This window comes from Malurus melanocephalus, unplaced genomic scaffold, assembly GCF_030028575.1.
Source record: "Malurus melanocephalus ecotype Western Australia unplaced genomic scaffold, MMel_1.1 scaffold_38, whole genome shotgun sequence".
Taxonomy (NCBI): Eukaryota; Metazoa; Chordata; class Aves; order Passeriformes; family Maluridae; genus Malurus; species Malurus melanocephalus.
Genome location: NW_026623270.1, coordinates 1322460 through 1340365, shown reverse-complemented (window position 1 = coordinate 1340365; position 17906 = coordinate 1322460).

Sequence of the window (17906 nt, the reverse complement as noted above, 5' to 3'; positions counted from 1 at the left end):
AAAGCCAAATTGGGGTTTTTAGAATGTGTTTCTACTTTTTTTGTAAAAAGTGTATGACATTTTTGTATGGCATTGCAACATGTTAAAATTTTTGGGAATTGCAAGGTGAGGAAAAGATTTCATAGTAGAAAAATATWCATATTATATTTGCTAGTCAGCCTCAACCCCAATGGGGAGAGTAAAATAGATCCATCTATACAGTGACCTCTTCAAAGTTTAATTTTCAGTGAAAACKCTCAGTTTTCAACAACGGGAAAATTAGAGCTGTTCTCTTTCCATTAGTAGTTGCTGGACTATGAATTATCCTAATTTCTTTGGATTTAGCTCCCAGCTGGTTTATTGCTATAATTTCCTTTCTCTGGTTTCCCTCCCCTTATTCCTATTCCAATTCCAATAGAAGTTTTCTATTCATTTCTCTGCTACCTTAAAACATGTAACAGATGATCCCTGCTAATCATGATATTACTACCAAGGTTTTCATTTTTCTTATGTCTTTTAAAAAGAAAAGCCACACTCTTTATATGGCACAAAGAAATASTTATTTTGCCTCTTTGGCCCTGATGAGTACTTGAAGCATTCTCTGCTGCCTCTGCCTGCAGAATGGGCTAACAGCAGAGGAGAGGAAGAATTTTAAAATGCTGGGTTCTGGAATGGTAGCAGGTAATTGCCATTTTCCCCAGGTTATGCTACAGACCTGCACCCCTGCCTGYCCAACAGCCCTGAAGCAATGGACAGCTGAGATATCCAGGCAGGAGAAATGGACTTGCCAAACTTTTAAGGCTCTTCATGTATTTTTTTAATCACATCCAACTTGTATTTAGTTCACATATTTGCAGAGGATGCAGGGCTCTTTCCTATGAGCAGAAGGAGTAAAATATTTCTTTCTGCCCCCTTCATGATTTCCTCTTTGATTTTGCTTTAATACTTGAAAAAAATCAGACTGAAAATATAACTGCTTATTGAATAGCACTCTCTGCTGCCCTCTGAGAGATTTGCACGTGGTATCAGCTCTAAGCTTTTCAATGACCGGGGYGCTCCAAACAGAGGGAGAAACAAGAAGCTAGAGGGGATGGTGTTAAACAGTCCTTTATGCCAGCCCTAAACCCTGCTGTTCACCCTCCCAGGCAAGGGGGAGAACTCACTGGCAGTGAAGGAAAAGAAAGTGGGAAGGGATAACTCAGGCATTGGGACCCCAACCTCAGCCCCATCTGCCTCATTGATGCAGCACCACGGGCAGGTGCAGAGGTCAGAGGGGAAGAGCTGAAACCAGACAATATCAGTGCACTTCAGAAAATACCTTCACAAAAACAGAAAACTCCCCAAGAACACCTCAGCACTGCCTTCTTCGCATGAGTCATTTTACTAAGGTCTTGTCCGGGGACAAATCTGGGGTACTTTATGTGTAAACTGTTACATCTGTAATTTATACYTGTATAAAGATATTTGCAGTGGCTGGCCTACTCCCACAAAGAAAAGGAAATAAATGGTTTAAAAATAGAACCAGAAAGATGCACTTACCTACACCAAGTTATACTTACAAAGCAGTATTGTTTTTTAAAGTGTTTAACTCCTTCCAGAGCTAATGCAAAGTTGCTATGCAGACAAAACCTCATCACTAAAAAAACATTATTTGTGCCAATTTTCTAAGTTTAACGGTGTAAGTAGCAGTATCTGAGAGTGTCAGGCAGCCCAAAAATGACAGAAAATTGAAAAAACAGAATAAATGACAGAAATAGGAAAGATTTAAAACTAAGGTCCTGCCATCTTGTGGTACCAAGGGAGAATTACTCGAGTTCTGCGGCTGTCCTGGARTCTTGCTTCCCTGGCAGCCAGCAGCACCTCAAATACACACTGTTTAAAAAAAACTATCGGGAGAGAGAGGGGTTAAAATACTCCAACATTTCAGTTGTCACCTAATGGAAATTACTAAAAAACTTTTATCAGTTGTATGTGACTATTTTATTTGCCTGTTTCACCTTCCCATTACCCACTCTACATTTAGAAATACCGTGACTATTTGGGTTTGCTGAATCTGGCATCCCGAGAGGGGTGAAGCTGCTGCTGCTGCTGCTGCTGCTGCTGCTGCTGCTGTATGTCCCCAGGTCCAGCCAGTGGCAAGACTGGGCGTGTATCCCCACCAGCACGTCTGTGCAAAGAGATGAGACACTTAAAAATGTGCCTTTTCCTACACCAGATAAGCAGCTGCTGCATTGCTTCAAACCTGCCAGCCCATTCTTAGCACTGCTCATATCTCCCTGTATTTATTCTCTACGACTAATGAGGCAGACATCTCTTACAAATCACAGATGAAAAGTCCTGACTTTTCAGCCTGGGAGATGTTTTTGGTTTTTTTTTTTTCCCCCCTGCAATTTTGTCCTTAAAAACAGCAAGACAAGACAATCAGACAGAAGCCACCAGGTGCTGCCCATGGCAATGCCAGCTGCTTTTCCCAGGTGTTGACAGTTCAGCAGCCAAATGCCCACAATTCAGATTCTCCTGGACAAGAGAGAGAGAAGCAGCTGCAATATTTAGTCAGCCAGTGAGTATTCCAAGCACAGTCCAAAGCTGGTAGTTGGAGGCAGCTGCACAGCACTTGCACAGCAGTGACAGATATGGAAGAGGGGAAAAAGATGAATGACCCARCAACAGATTTGTCAGATTTCTCCTGGCAGGACCCCAGTGAGCAGAGGCTTCTGGGCTTGCTGATTTAGTACCTTTACAAAAGAATAAAGGTTCTGGGTTTTCTAGGCCCACCTGTACTACCTGAGCACCCCTCTCCTTTCAGCCTTGGGGTCAAGTCCAATTCCAAGTTTCAAATGAGAGGGATACTTCAGTGCCTCCAGGGAAAAGAGATCAGAACATTTTTACTGTGTAAAAAACAATGTATTTTTAACTAACTTCTTACTTGGAAATCAATGAATCATTTTGGCTGAATTTTTTCCACAAACAAAGCAGCCTAAAGCAGACACTAGACACGGAAAAATTTGTCCAAATGAAGCATTCAGAAACATTGTACACAACTGAAAATAGGACCGACAAATGTGAAATGATGGGAAAGCCTAGTAGTAGCTGATTCTGTTCAGCAGTTTTAAAATAATCCTGTTGGAAAGATGAATAATTCAAGATATTTTTAAATTTTTTTGCACCTTTTTCATCAACATTGTCATTTACCTCTCTTCTAACTCATTCTCTGTGGAGATACATAGCAGGAGCTGAGACAAATTAATGAACTTTTCAGAATCTGATATAAAATATTGCCACTCACCGTTTTAATCCTGTTCTTCATAATTTTGACCACATGGGGAAGAATTGGCAAGGTTTTTCTGGATTGTGATTATTAGAAGTGAAACTACAGTATTTTTGGTGAGTTCCTTATCCAGATAGTATCACATATGTTAATTCTTAATTCAATCATGAATTTTAACAAATTCTGTGCTGCTTTTGCATAATGAAATATTAATCACCTGGAAAATGATATATCAAAATCAGTTAGTTTGCCTCCCTTTCTCTTCTGCTCTATTCTCAAGTAACTTTTAAGTAGAACAGGGTATATGCCAACAATAGATTATCGATTTCTTTTTTTAAAATAGTATGTTAGGCAACAGTTACTTGGAAAACACTATATATTGTTTCTACTGTATCATCCCGTCCTTGGAAAGGTTAATGCTTGCCCAAATAACAACCAAATACTAGGAAAGAGGTTTATTAAGATGCACAATATGCCTGAATCCATCTCCCCACTGACTGTTCTGGAGTGAGCGCTCCCCAGCTCCCCTGCCAGCCTGGGGCAARGGCTTCTGGCTGCCAGCCTTGTCCCACAAACCAGAGGCTGGATCACAAAAACAAAGCCAGCTTGTTATTGCCTCCAGAGCTGAGACAGCAGGTCCAAAGGTAAGAGGGACCATTTAATCCAGCTCTGTAACTTTATTCAGCTCTTTCACACTGGGGTTTGGACTGTTTTCTATTCATCTTCCTTTTCTGTGTTCAGCCCGGTGTCCTGGTGGATAGGTGACTGGACACACGGKCTCCCTCATCCTTGTGTGCCTGTTTCTGTGCTGCTGGCACTCAGGGAAAAAGCAAGTGGGCATTGCATCAAGAGTAAAATTGAGCTCATGACATCAGAGGATCCTGGGAACAAAATCCCCATTCAGGGTGAAAAACGGGCAATGTGTAGCCTTGCCTTCCACACAGAGCCCAGCTGAGAAATATTTTGACCAAATACAATAAAACTAATAGAGATTTATGCTACAGCTGTCAGTAGGGGAGAATACTCCTTTCTCCTTCCTCCCACAATAGACCTCTGGCAGTATCTGGAGATCACCAACCAGYACCTATCAAACTGACTCTCCTCTTCCAGGGCTTGTTTAGCAGAGCTTTAATAATCCTTTAGCAGGACTATAAAAAAGCTCTGCTCAGAAAGAAAAATTTAAACCAGAAAATGCMAGACAAGTAATTGGGTGCAGTGGCAGAGGGTTAGACAGCAGACAGACCAGATGACAGGAGGCAGTCGTTTTGCTCAGTTTGCCTCTCTCATCAAATGATGAGGAGAATCATTAGAGCAGGAAGGGGCTGCCAGGATGCTCCACTCCCTGCAGAAACTCTCCCAGGTACCTGTATCCATCACTGACACTCCTCTTTCCTGCAGCTGTGCCCTTGATTCAAGACATCCGTGCATCTTTAGGATAAAAGCAAAAGTGACAAGTGTGGCAAAAGTCACATTCAACATTTATACATCAGCTCTCAGACCATGTATTTCTCAGGCAATTAATTGCCCTCCCTGAAGATAACTATGCCCTTTTGGCTGCAATATTTTCCCTTCTTTGAACTCACATTCTTTCCYTTCTTCGGGCAGGCCAAGAAACGTCATTTTCCATTGGAAGCAGTGAATTAATTAAGCCTGTGTCCGTTAATTCACACTTTCCTCAGTCAACCTGGAAAAGGTTGTTTCCTAGGAGCTATAGAGGTCTCACAGGTCTTGTTTTGGGGCCTTGTGTTTTAATACTTAACATTTTCTGATGCTGCATCCTTCTCCAGAACCCTCCAAATCAACAGTGCTCCTGACGCCTAAAACAAGACTYGCCTTAAACAGAGGCCAAACAAAGTTAAGAGAATGAAAGCAGACAAGTTTGATACAGGCCTACTGACACATTAAGGGCAGACAAAGCCTCCTCCTGAGGYTACACCCCAAAAATGGACCCCGAGTCACGAGRTCTTCCCCTTTTATAGGTTCTGTCTTATTAACATATTGGGCCTCAAATCCTCAATGATACTTWCAGGTGATGATGTCAACCACCCCAAACTGGCTCCCWCCARTTCATTGTTATTTAAATATTTTGGKGCTCTGAGGCAGCGAGGYRTCCTTGGATTCAGGCTCAGAGAGGAATTGTTTTGTCTAAAGATGAGAGAATGGTAGTTTTAGCTTTGTACTAGAGAAGTACAAGAATACAGATACATGAAAATATAGAAACTAAAAATCCTAAGGCATYACTTCTCGTGACCACAGAGTTTCTCAGGAAAAGTAGCTGAGTAAGGGACACTGTCTGCTGCTGCTCAGCTGTGTTTATCTAGGCTGAGCTAACAAATATGACCGAGTCAAGATGGTGAGCCTACTGTCCGTGGCAGCTGGCCAAGAGCTCCTGGGCAAAGAGAGGAGCTCAGTGACACAGGAAGGCAACAGGCAAATGTTTGCTGTTGGTACACAACTGTGAAAACAACTTACGCAGATCGCGGTGGGCTGAACAATCAGCGRGGCTGATAGGATGACCTGGGAAAAGGCTGGCATCCTGCTATGGTATCTGGAAAAATAGAGRGTTTCTTTCTTCCTGTTTTCTTCAGGCTACAGTTTGGAAAAAAAAAAAGCAAAAGCAGCCTGATGGGGAAAATATTTTCTCTGTACAGGGGCCATCCTCATAGCAAATATTAATCAATAGCAAATGCTTTCTTTCCTGTCTGTTTCTCTCTGTCCTTTCCTCTCTTGTCATATCACCTACACTCTATTTTCTGCCCAGTACACACAAACAAACGCACAAATTCTTGAGGAACCAGTAATCTTCATTACCTGCAGGATGCTCTTTCTCTCACCACATATCCCACGGCAGCACTCAATGATTGGCTTCCTGTAAGCAGGACACCAGCACACAGGCCGAGTCGCCAGCTAAGGCTTGGGCTGGAAGCTGAGAGGTGGAGAAAAGAGAGAACTGGATATGTGACAGCCCCTGACTAGCAGTCAGCCTGAATCACTCATTACCTCCTTGAATTTTCTTGGCCCTGTGCATCTGGATGCAGACTGAGTCAAGATGTTCTCTCTGCATCTGATCTTACCCAGATGGTGTGTGATCTTCAAGTTGGCTCATACCTGTTTTAAATTAGAGCTTTAGCCACTCTCTTCATATAAATGAGTTTCTCTTATAATCACAAGCWTTGCTTCTCTTATAATCACAAGAACAATTTGTTTTAAAGCATGTGAAATTGCACTTCATTTAACCTCACTGAAATTAATTTTTGGCCATATCTGTAGAAGTCATAGAAGTTCGAAAATAACCCTAAAACAATACAAGAAACATTTGAGACATCTTATACTTTATCTCAGGGGACTATCTTAAAAAGTGAATTTTGATCCTCTTCAAGACAGATGATCTGCTGCATCCACAATTAACAACAACAACAAAACCAATTAAAAACGGTAAGAATGTCATCTCAAGATTTTGGCTTCCTGAAGTTTCCCAAGACAGCTTCAGGTGATCTTCCTACTGATTGTCTAATGAAATTAGTAACTGATCATTCATTAATTTAATTTCTTTGAAGTGAATTTTGATGCTCTGGACTTCTGACAGGCACCCAAACTGGGTACTCAAAAGCATTGGCAAGGAGATAATATATTTTTTTTTTTAAATTCCTCATACCTTCCTATGTATTCAGAAGCAACAAATCTGATTCAGCCTCACGATGACTACTGACTCATGCAACCTTTAAAAATCAGCCCACAGACTCTAAATATAATTTCTAATTCAAATCAACTGCACTGTTCATGATTTGTAAATCTCTATACYTCTCTCACTCCACCTATCTGAGGAGTGGCATATTTTAAAGATACCATTGGTGATTATTTCATGACAGAGTGGTATAACTGCGGGGATGAGCCACAGCAGTGCACTTAGCTTTGGTGTCTCTATAGGTTAAAAAGGATTATAATCCTAAACACGAGAAWGTTGTGCCAATTTATCACAGCAGAAGATGTCACCCATTGTGTTCTGCAAGTATCTGTGCTGGCATCTCCAGAAGTGCTCTGCAAAGTGGCTGGGAAGCAAAGTGACAAAATTTGCCAATAGTAACAAATCGTTGAAGGTGTTAAACTTGAATGAGAACATTGAAGAGCTGCAGAAGCCTCTCAGGYTACCTCTTGTTGTCAAAAGGATAAGGGTGTCCAAAAGGTTATTCAAATCTCAGATAAGGTTGGATGTTTTCATAAGCTTTCTACTTCCATTAATCACTGAGAAACTTAGGGAGTCAGTTCCTGACTCATCCTTATATTAATGGGCATTAATCCAAGTTTTAGTACTGATACCTCATAGAAGATTTCATCTCATCAGGRTACAACATGGGTTTCTTTTTATTCTCTTTATCTGCAGGGTCCTAGAGGCATACAAAATCAATAAGAGTTTCATTAATTCCTTCTTTGGACCTTCAGCACAACCGGAGGACTGGAGAGCCGGGTTCTGGTCCTCAGTGAAGTCAATGCCTCTCAGCATGCYTGCATGAACACCAACAGTCTTCAATTTCCCCCAAATATTCCCTCGGGGGATTTCTCACCTGCCTTATAAAGTTAGCATAATTGATCTTTTAGTGCCTTACTCTACCTCTCCTGAGATGGAAACTCTACCTCTCCTCCATGGCATGCAAATGAGAAAGGGTGGCTTGTTCTGGGCCAATTCAGGTAATAGAAAGATTTAGTATTGTGGATGGGAGACTGCATGTTAGAGCAGCTCATAAATTTGGCCCAATTTGTGCTGTGGGTACCACCCTTGCAGACAGGAATTARAATGGCTGAAAAATAGGACTGAGCCTGAGACAGTGATCTGGTGAGCTACAGCAGACCATGGAAAACTGCAACATTTATTCATGTCTGGGTCAGAAAAGGTGAGAGGAACTTGGTCTCTAGGAAAAAAAATCACAAACATTTCCTCTGTTCTGTTGTATCAATAACACAAATAAGGATTTGTGGCTATCCCTGTGCAATAATTTAAGAACAAAAACTAATTTTTTTTGTAGTCAGTATATGCAATTCATGCCATATATTTTTAAAGAATCCAATGCACACAAGGGTTAAAAGTCAGTTGGATAATGTTTTTCTAATACTAAGGGGCATTGTGTTTCAGCTTATAAAATAGATACTTCTTGTGGTCAGAGTGAATATTTTTCAATTTTATGATACTGCAGAGGGATGGTGCAAAGTGTGTCTTGTGAGTGGAGAGCATTGCCTCTAATTATTCCGTGATTCCAATTACTGGGGAAATAAAACAGAGTAAATCAATTAGCAATAGTTTGGCATTAGATGTGATTTGCTCTAAAGGAATCTCAAATGTTTTTAAAAATCACACTTGACATTCTCAGTGTGGAAATATCTCTGGGTACATGCGAGACAAAAAACGTCTGCCAGTCGAGACCTCTGTGTGGGATCTCAAATATCAGACTTGTCAGTGGACAGAGGAGAGTGCTTCCTACCAAGTCTTTTCTTCCATGGAAAGCGTGCGTGTGCATCTCTTCCTCAGCCCTGACCAGGAGTTACCTCCTCCAGCAGCACAAACCTGTCCAATTCCCCTCCATTCACGAGTGCCCACTCAAGCCTTTCCTGTCCCAGCTGTGGAAAAACACCCKCTCCTTGGCCAGGAACACCCAGCTCTCTTGGAGTGTCCAGACAGAGCAGGCTCCAGGGCTGGCTGTGAATGTGAGGAAAGGACCACAAACAGCACAATACCGATGGCTTGGCCCACAGTCAAGGCACTCAGGGCTCTCCAGCAGGCTCGGGGGATACACCTATACTTGCATCCGGATTATCGTTGAAATACACACCCTTATTTTTCCTTGCCTATCCGGGATTTTGGTACAAAGTGCACTCTTGGTGATTGATTTCTGAGAAATGTAACATTGGATCTGCGATAATAAGCTACAGGCAACATACAAAATGTTTATGTTCCACCACGGAGTCCAAATTTGTGAAATAAATATTTGCGCTCTCGTATGTCTGTGGGATCCTGCCATAGAGAACATTATGTGCTATAATGTGTTTCAGAGCCGCCCATGGCAGGACTTGGGCAGACCTTYCCCTGGTTGTTTAGCACGGGATTTTCTTCAGACTCTCTTCTCGTTTTCTCTGCTTCTTTGGAAAAAAAACCCTTTAGAATGTATTTCTGCTAATGTGTCATCTATTATATAAACTGTAGATTGTATATTGAATAAGGTGTAAAATGTTTCTTTACAAGGTTGGAATCTTACTGTGCTGAAATATACTCAGAGCAATTAAATTCAAAAATATTTAGGAACTGAAGTTATGGAGAAAAAAAGATATTAGAATACACATAGGAATAGTACCACATTGRGTGAGCATCTGCCCATTTAGGAAGAAAATGCATCATTAGTGTTGTTTGGTTGCTTATGCATCCCTACTGCGTGCCATTAAAAGATATCAAAGAGCATGTCCCTCAATTACCTCAGGTCAAATGATCAGGTACGTTCACTAGAAACACTTTATGACTAAGAGAGCAAGCGTTCTTTCCAAGAAYTCTTTGTGGTTTTTTCTTTGTATTTTGTATGTTTTTCTTTCCAAGAATTCTTTGTATTCTTGTTTAAGAATAACATCTTTTTTACTTTTAAGTATTTATTGTGAAATTTTGCTAAGAGAATTTATTAAGAAGCATTCTGGTTGTAAGACATGTACAGAGGGGAAAACCATAACACTAGGAAATGTTGGTCCCAGCTTGAATTTTGTATATACCTCCTCCCCTGAAAATGTCGTTTTCCCTTTTACCCTTCAGACATCTTTACTTTGTCTTTCTGCAATGTATGAAATCATCCTAGTGAAAWTTTTTTACCTAGAATAAACATTTTATCACACAATTCTTCTGACTGTTGATATAACCTAGGGTTTCCTACTGCTATTTGTTTCACATTTATTGTTTACCATTTAGAATGGTAAGTAATAAAAGTAAAAACAGTGTTTTATTAGAGGTGAGCAATACATGAGGGTTTTATGCTTAATTAGAGTTTCATCCTTTTTTTTTTTAATTTTAATATACTGGCTTGTTTCTGAATTCAGTGTATGTATCTGTAAAATAAGATAATTTTGGTATGTTGAGGCTTTTGAATGGTATGAGTCTACAGTGAAAGACTAGGAGATAGACCTTCAGATCACAAGAATTTTAAATATGGCATCCTTTAGGTTTGGYTTTTTTCTCTTTCTAGGACTTAGACCTATCACAGAAAGGGGTAGGAGGAAATGTGATAGGCAATAACATCATCAGACTAAAAAAAATTAGAAAAGAGATAGTGAGAAATCCAGCATCTAGTTYACTACATGCTTAATAATCCACCCAGACCAATGGATCTGTAAGAAGTCACTAAGCTCTGTCTCACCTGTTATTTATTGGCCTGATTTGCATTCTCAGAGACATTGTCTTGGATCATCTGATAGAGAAACACACTATGGAGCAATCAGAAGACAGATCTGCTCCTTTGCCAAGAGGAARTAACCATTGTAGGAGGGTAAAGGAAGAGCAGCCATCTCTCAGACTTGGGTATTGCTGTAGGGTGGCCCTTGTGTTGAGTACTGGAAAAACCTAAACACTGGACCATTGCAAGCGTGGCAGCCCTCACCAGGACCCTCACCTCCAGGAGGTACAAGTACCAAGGAACAAGGTATGAAGTTTTCTGCTGTCTACTTTCAACAGAAGTTGAAAAAATTGATTCCCAGTGTGTTTCAGATAATCAGATCCCCTCTCCAAAATTGCCTCATTCTTCAGTTGTGTTGATGCTGCCTTTAGTGTGTTGCTTGGGCTGGGGAAGGAGGAAAAACTAATTTATATTCCACCATGGGCACCAAAATTACTTTCTTTGGCTCTGCCTGCAGTGTTTGGTTTTTTTTTCTCTCTGCTTTTGCTCATTTAGATTTTAAGATGTGACAATGTYTGAATATCTCATGGATGACAACTCTTTGCCAGACTGTCTGGAGTAACACTTCCATCTCATTGACAATGACCAAGACTTGCAGTTCTCACAGGCTCTTCTGAAAATGTATCCTAGCAAATTAGATTTTGTGAATGATTTATTTTATTATCAAATTTTATTCCATGTCTTTCTTTATGCATGAATACTCACACGCTAAATGTATAATTTTAATCTCTGGGGTGAGTTGCAAACTCTGTGTGAGCATTGGCTTTGAATTTATTTGTAAAACTTCATGCACTTGAACACTCAACATTTATTTCACCACATTGCTGACTAAATCGCTGCAAGCCACGAGCAGAATAGGGTATCMAAACAAAGGATGCAAGAAAATTCACAGCYATTAGCAAGGATGTTTTGGAGTCCWACAGCACAGCTTTTGTTACCTCATACGGCGTGCCAGTSCTGCATGCTGAGCTGTGACAACCAGTAGCTCTCCACACTGAGCTGTTCCACAGCCACACTGTCAAACCTCTCTTTTAACATCTCTTGAGTGAGCTCTGACGGCTTTATTATTTGTGAAAATTCTGGAAAATGCCTGTCTTCCTCAGCATGAGTTTCTGACWAAGCCAGTACAAGCAATGAAAATAGCCATTTACATACTTTCCAAATGAAATTCAGATCAGGAAAGCATGGAAATTCTTGCAACTCCTACCGGGAAACAGTGAAACCACAGCAAGACTCGACCTTGACTTGTGTGATCTGTGTTCTCAGCTGAGCCACATTCATATTTTCCATGTTTGCAGTAAAAGGCACATGCTTTGAATGAATGTTTCTGCCCTGGCCCATCCCCTCTTCACACCCTGAAAAGAAAGGTCCTGCAAAAGTCCAGGAYTGCCATATGAGTTCTTCTCCCTGGGGAAAAAGCCCAGGAGAGGCAACTCTGCCCTGTGGCTGTCAGCTAAATGCTGACAGTCACCTTCATCCAAATGTTGGAAAGAAAGAGACATCCAGCCACTCATGAGCACGGAAGAAAGACAATGAGATCTTTCACAGGCTTGATATTTTGTTATATTAATAGGAGCAGAGCCACTGCATGATACTTCAGCTCACCACGTGTGGGTGCTGCCCTCAGCTGAGACCACTGTGAGCAGGAATTTGGAACAGAGCTTCCTGCTCTGCATCTGGCAAAACCCTGTGATTCTATAATGTATAAATAAATACATAATAAATGAGAATCATTCTTCAGAAGTGACTGCATATTCTAAAGTATGTTTGACTTTAAAAATCATCAATCTTTTCCTCTACTCATCAGACTAGRAAAAAACCTTTAAATAATAGGTACCCTAATATCTTTTAACATCCTTTTTCATTCTGCAARAGGAATTACCAAAGTTTGCCATTGGAGGGAGATAGTGATGAATCTTTTGCTCTCAGATGAAATGTAACAGTGCATGCAGAGGGGAAAGGCAGAAGAAACAAATGCTTCCAGGCCAGGTGTTATGCTTCAGATATCTAAATTGATATTGAGTTGCTGATTGCCACTACATTTGCTTTCACTCTAAACTCTGTGAATAGATATTGCTCTGCAGGCTGATGAAACAGATGCTCCCTGCCCTGGAGACACTGCAACTTGAGGCTGCAGAATTAAACTTTTAAAAAGCACCTGGACTGATGTGGATCAATGAGAATTAAACTCCTCAAAATCTGCTGCTTAGGATGGAATTTTCAGCATTGTACTGCAGCTGTAATTTTTTAGATGTCTTAACTCCACTGCTGAAAGGTAAGAATCCTACCCTCCTTCCACAATATGCAGAGAGGTCTAAATCCTCATCAGCTGGGCAAAAAGAAAAAAACAAACAAAAAAACCCAAACAAACAAACAAACAAAACCCAAATCCAATGTGGTTATAAAGAAAGCAGAAAAATTTTATAATATTATCTGAAATTCTACTTCTTCACAGTCTTCAAACTGCAGGCCATTGGAGGGGTTTTTAATGAGAATTCACTATCCTCAGATCTCTTCAATCCCTAGCTGCCTGTGCCATGCTGAAGTCACACAGATTATGGTCGGTGTGAGCTTTCCTCAATAATRTGAAGGCTAGCAGAAACAGGACCAGAAGAGAGAAGAATGTGAAACTGAATTCCTTTGCCTTTAAAAACTGGATGCAGTATTTCTGGATGGCCATTAAACCACACGAGTATAAGAAGTTCCARCACAATCTATGGGAAAAGCAGAATTTTACAGAGCACAGCCTTGAAGAGCTGTGAGCCAAGGAAGAGGGGTTCCTCTTGCAGAGGTAAAACCTCCAGCAACATWGCCAAGAAGTTAACTATGGCAGGTGAAATGCTTTCCTGGTCATGGGAACATCAGACCCAAGAGTCTGTAAAATTGTTCATTCTCTTTCTCTGGTCTAATGAACATGTGGTTATTCACTGCAGTTTATTGCTCAGATCATCAAAGGGGATCTCAGAGCTGTCTATTGCCTGGAATTTATGGTGTTCACCTCTAATACTTGGGACATGGAAAGGCCTTTTAAGAGAGGATGGAATTGAAACTGAACCTCTCACACTGCAGTTCAGAGCTTTTCTTGCAGTTCAGTGGGAGGAGGAGAATGGAGCTGAATATTATCTGAGGCAAAAGGATGGAAGCACTTGCATGTGGTGATACTCCCTCAGTAGAAGTGCTCTAAGAACAGCTACCAGATCAGATGAGAAAAGCAGAGAAGTACAAGACTGAGACACATTGCATAAAGATTAAGAAACCTGACAGAATGAAGTCCTTGCAATGGCTGAAAACAGATGAGTAAATGCCAAGAGGGATTGCATTTGGAAATTAGACACTTTCAAAGCAATTAGGCTGGAGTTATTTGCTATGACCTGCTGTGACCTGTGACCTGCAGCACCTGTGAAGCCAGCTTAATGCTCACAGAGTCAGAAACGGAATGATAACTTGTTAACAAGAGTGACAAGCCACATATGAATGCCTAGTGCATGCAAATATGAAGCAAAATTGGATGTTTTGTCTCACCCTTCAGATAGCAGATTTTCGGCACATTAGTTTGGGACCTATCAGGACCAAGATTGTCTCATCTGAGGAGGTCACTTACTGAATAAAAATCTTAGACGTGAGCCTAGCAAGTACTAATACATGTGTTTAACTTAATTTGTGTTGAACCACATAGTTCTTGAATCAATTCAAACATGTACATATATATGTTCAGTAAAGAAGCAAACCACAATAYATTTTGGGTTAAATTTATCCATAACTGACTTTCCATTCAGGACCTTAATTGTCTGATTCACTACTGCTGAATGGATTTGAGCATTTGTACTGAAACAGAAAACACTTAAAACTGGGAAGGTTTCTCACTCCTCAATCTCCATCTGAACGTCAAGGATTCAACACAGTCTGAGTGTTTGATTTTTGAACATAGGCAATGGCAGGTAGAAAGGCCACTACTCTCCTCTTCATGTGAGAACACCTGCTTGGTCAGATTCCTCAGCTAGGAAAGGCTCACTTAGTGCTGCTCCAAAAGTGTCCACTTGAAACACAATCTGTGTGGACCTGTGCAGTATCCCAGCACAGCATCAGTGTACAGAAACAGGGGACAGCAGTGGTCAGTCAAGGTATGAGGAACAGATGAGGGGGAAGGCTGGCTAGAACATCATGCTGCTTGTGTATATTTCCAGAGGAAGCAGTCCCTGAGACGACAGATCCCCAGTAACAGACATCACTTTGGTTGATCTGCAAAGTCAGTAACTGATTGTTTCATTTATATGTGTGTTAGGTTAAATTATGGATTGAATAGGGTTGGGTATATTGGGTTGAACACACTGTGAAGGTGGGGCTTGACTGCCTGATCATGTGGCAAGTGCAGAGGATATAAAAGTTTTGGGCACAGGGACCAGGAGGACCATGGGGACCAGGACACTGTTTGGCAGGACACACAATACCYTAATTCCTTCCAGATTTCCCACAAAGCTTCTGCAGGCAGCATAAGGAGGAAAGACAAGTTATTGCTCCCTCACCTCTCCAGGCACTTTGAGACACTGGCTGGTCTGGGTCTGGATAATTAATAAAACCTGTTCAGATCTGTCTTTCCCACCTATTATATTCAGGTACTTCATATATGAACTTTGTGCACTGTAGATCTGGTCCTTTACAATGATTTCCCTAACACATGGGAAATAGATTATGAAAGAAGGGCTGGAAAGTGAGATACTATAATATCTATAGCTTTGCCTGTAAAAATGAGACTGCTATGTTATATTGCACATAGTTTTGATKTAATGAAAAGGACTAAGGATGTGCAGTACATGAAGAGTTTACCTGGATTTTATATCTCCTGTTACTCGGAGTTTCACCGTCCCCGTTCCCTGTCTCTTTTCCTGTCTGTTCCTTCMAAGGAGCTGCTCTTGGGTTGCTCCACAGCCTTTAACAGCTGCACACTGAGCAGAGTCTGATTTGTATTTGATGGCAATAACTGGTTTATGTTCTGTAGAAAAGAAATTACGTACCTTGAAGAAATTGAACCAAGATGACACTACACTGAGATCTTACCACAGTCRTCCAAAACACTATAATTGTGCTGCTCTGGTCTATTTGAGTATTCTCACAGCTTTTGTAGTATTTTTAAGTGAGGCAATATTTACAATTTGCCTTTCCAAATARGTTTAATTTCCTTACATTCAGTTTCACGGACTGAAAGATTAACACAAATACACCTAAAAGTAGGTTCCACCGCCATATAAATGGCTTTATTTTCCCAAAATTTGGGTACCTTACAGTTGCCTTTGGAATGACTAAGTCAACAGGAGATGCCTGCATTCCYGGAGCTTATGAAATTCAATCTATTTCTTTAGGTGCACAAGGAAGAATTCAGGGCTCGGACACATGATCTAATTATGTGGTCTAGCAAGCTGACACTCATCTTGTGATGTGTGATAAACAGTCCTTTCACTCAATGCMGTTCAAGTCGTCCTCAGAACTCAGAATTATTTCTGCCACAGACGTAAATGGCAGAGCTCCTGCTGCCTGGAGTGGAGTGAGTTCACTGCWAGCCCAAGATGTTTTGCTTCAAACTGCATCCACGCTGACATGCCCATATGGCATTTCTTCTGGCTCTCTCATCTCCTCCCTTGCAGCTGGTGTTTGTGCAAGGCTACGGATGCATGCCCCGTTCCAGCTGCAGCTGTGCCAACAAAAAGATGAGTGCCACAGCCTCCTCCCCACTCTGCTACTGGAAGTCACCATCCCCTCTGATCTGCAGGCCAGGCTCTGCATGTGACTTCCCATAACTCRTTTCAGTCAAACAACTTGTTTCAGTCAAAATAACAAGGGGCAGTCTTCCTTAAATTCTTAACCTTGTCTCTTCTGTTTTGGATGGATGTTGGATAGGGGCCACAGRGAGAAGGTGATGAGCCCTTGGGGATGAGGTGATGCTTCAGTGCCCTCTTCAGCTGTGCAGCCCCAGCCCAGGAGGGTGCATGTCCACAGCCTACGTGCAATTGCTAATTGAGTCCACTGTTGTCAAGAATCCCTATATCCTGGAGACAAACTACCTGAAACAAAACTGTTTATAAGGCCCAAGGAATTCCTGCAGGCAAATTTAATGCAGACTGATGAATATGTTAATGCAGATCCATTTAGATTTCAAAAAATAAGTAAAAAAAGCCATTAAATAAGTGGTTTATAKTAAATAAAATTAAATGGAAGAAAGTGAAGGATTCCATTTGGGATGGCATAGCTGACCAGAACAGGATCAGAAAAAGAAAGGACTGTTGTGAAGTGAGAGGTGGCTACCAGACAAACAGATGTGTTTATCTTTGAGGTTTTTTTAAATTTTTGCGCTGTTTCATTTACACTTAAACCAAGWCAGCATCAGTCATACTTCTCTTGGTTTCCGGTGACTATTATTTTTATACTGTGTGCATTGTTGAGAAATACAGGAGGACTTAGTGCAGACATCTTTACCAGGCCAATGAATAATTTTACTTCTGGATCCTTTCTGCATGAMTTTTTGTGATGAGTATTAATCAGACTTCAATTTATACCTATGGTAGGTCAAGTTTTTCGTTTCATGTGCAGTTTCTTCCTGCACTCCCCTTAGCAAGTGAGGCAGACTTCTTGGGMATGTAAACTTGGTGAAATGCCTTGTATCAATAAATCCTGGCATTTGCAAGAAAGATGTGCTAATCTGGAATTCAGAKCAAGGCATGAAGCAGAAAGTCAACAGGTTACTTTGCACACCTCAGCTTGATAAGAACAAGATTGAAATAGATACAGAAAACATTATTCCAAATGAAATATCTTTCCCAGGAAGAAGGTGAGGACCAAAACATCAGGTTCTAGAGAAGGAGGGTGTGAAGATTTGATCTCTCATGGGATCAGCAGACAGGAGAATGTCCCAGGAGTGTCCCACCTGTTTTCTATCATTCTTTTCCACCAAATTGYAAACTTCAACAGGAACAGTTTGGCTGTTCTGGTGTAAAAGATGGTTGAAAGAAAGAAAGCTTGAAAACAGGCAGTCTATGTTATTGTCCCAGATTATCAAGATGGGTTAACATTACACAGCAGAGCTGATGAATGAAAACACTGAGGCAATTTTTGTTGTTGTGAAGATTGAGTCATAATTATGTATGGYACAATTTCCAGTAAGAGGTTATCTTTCAGACAGCTCACACATGGATTTCCATTCATYGAGGAATTTGGGGTTACTGTAAGCAAAGATAAACCAAAAGACAATA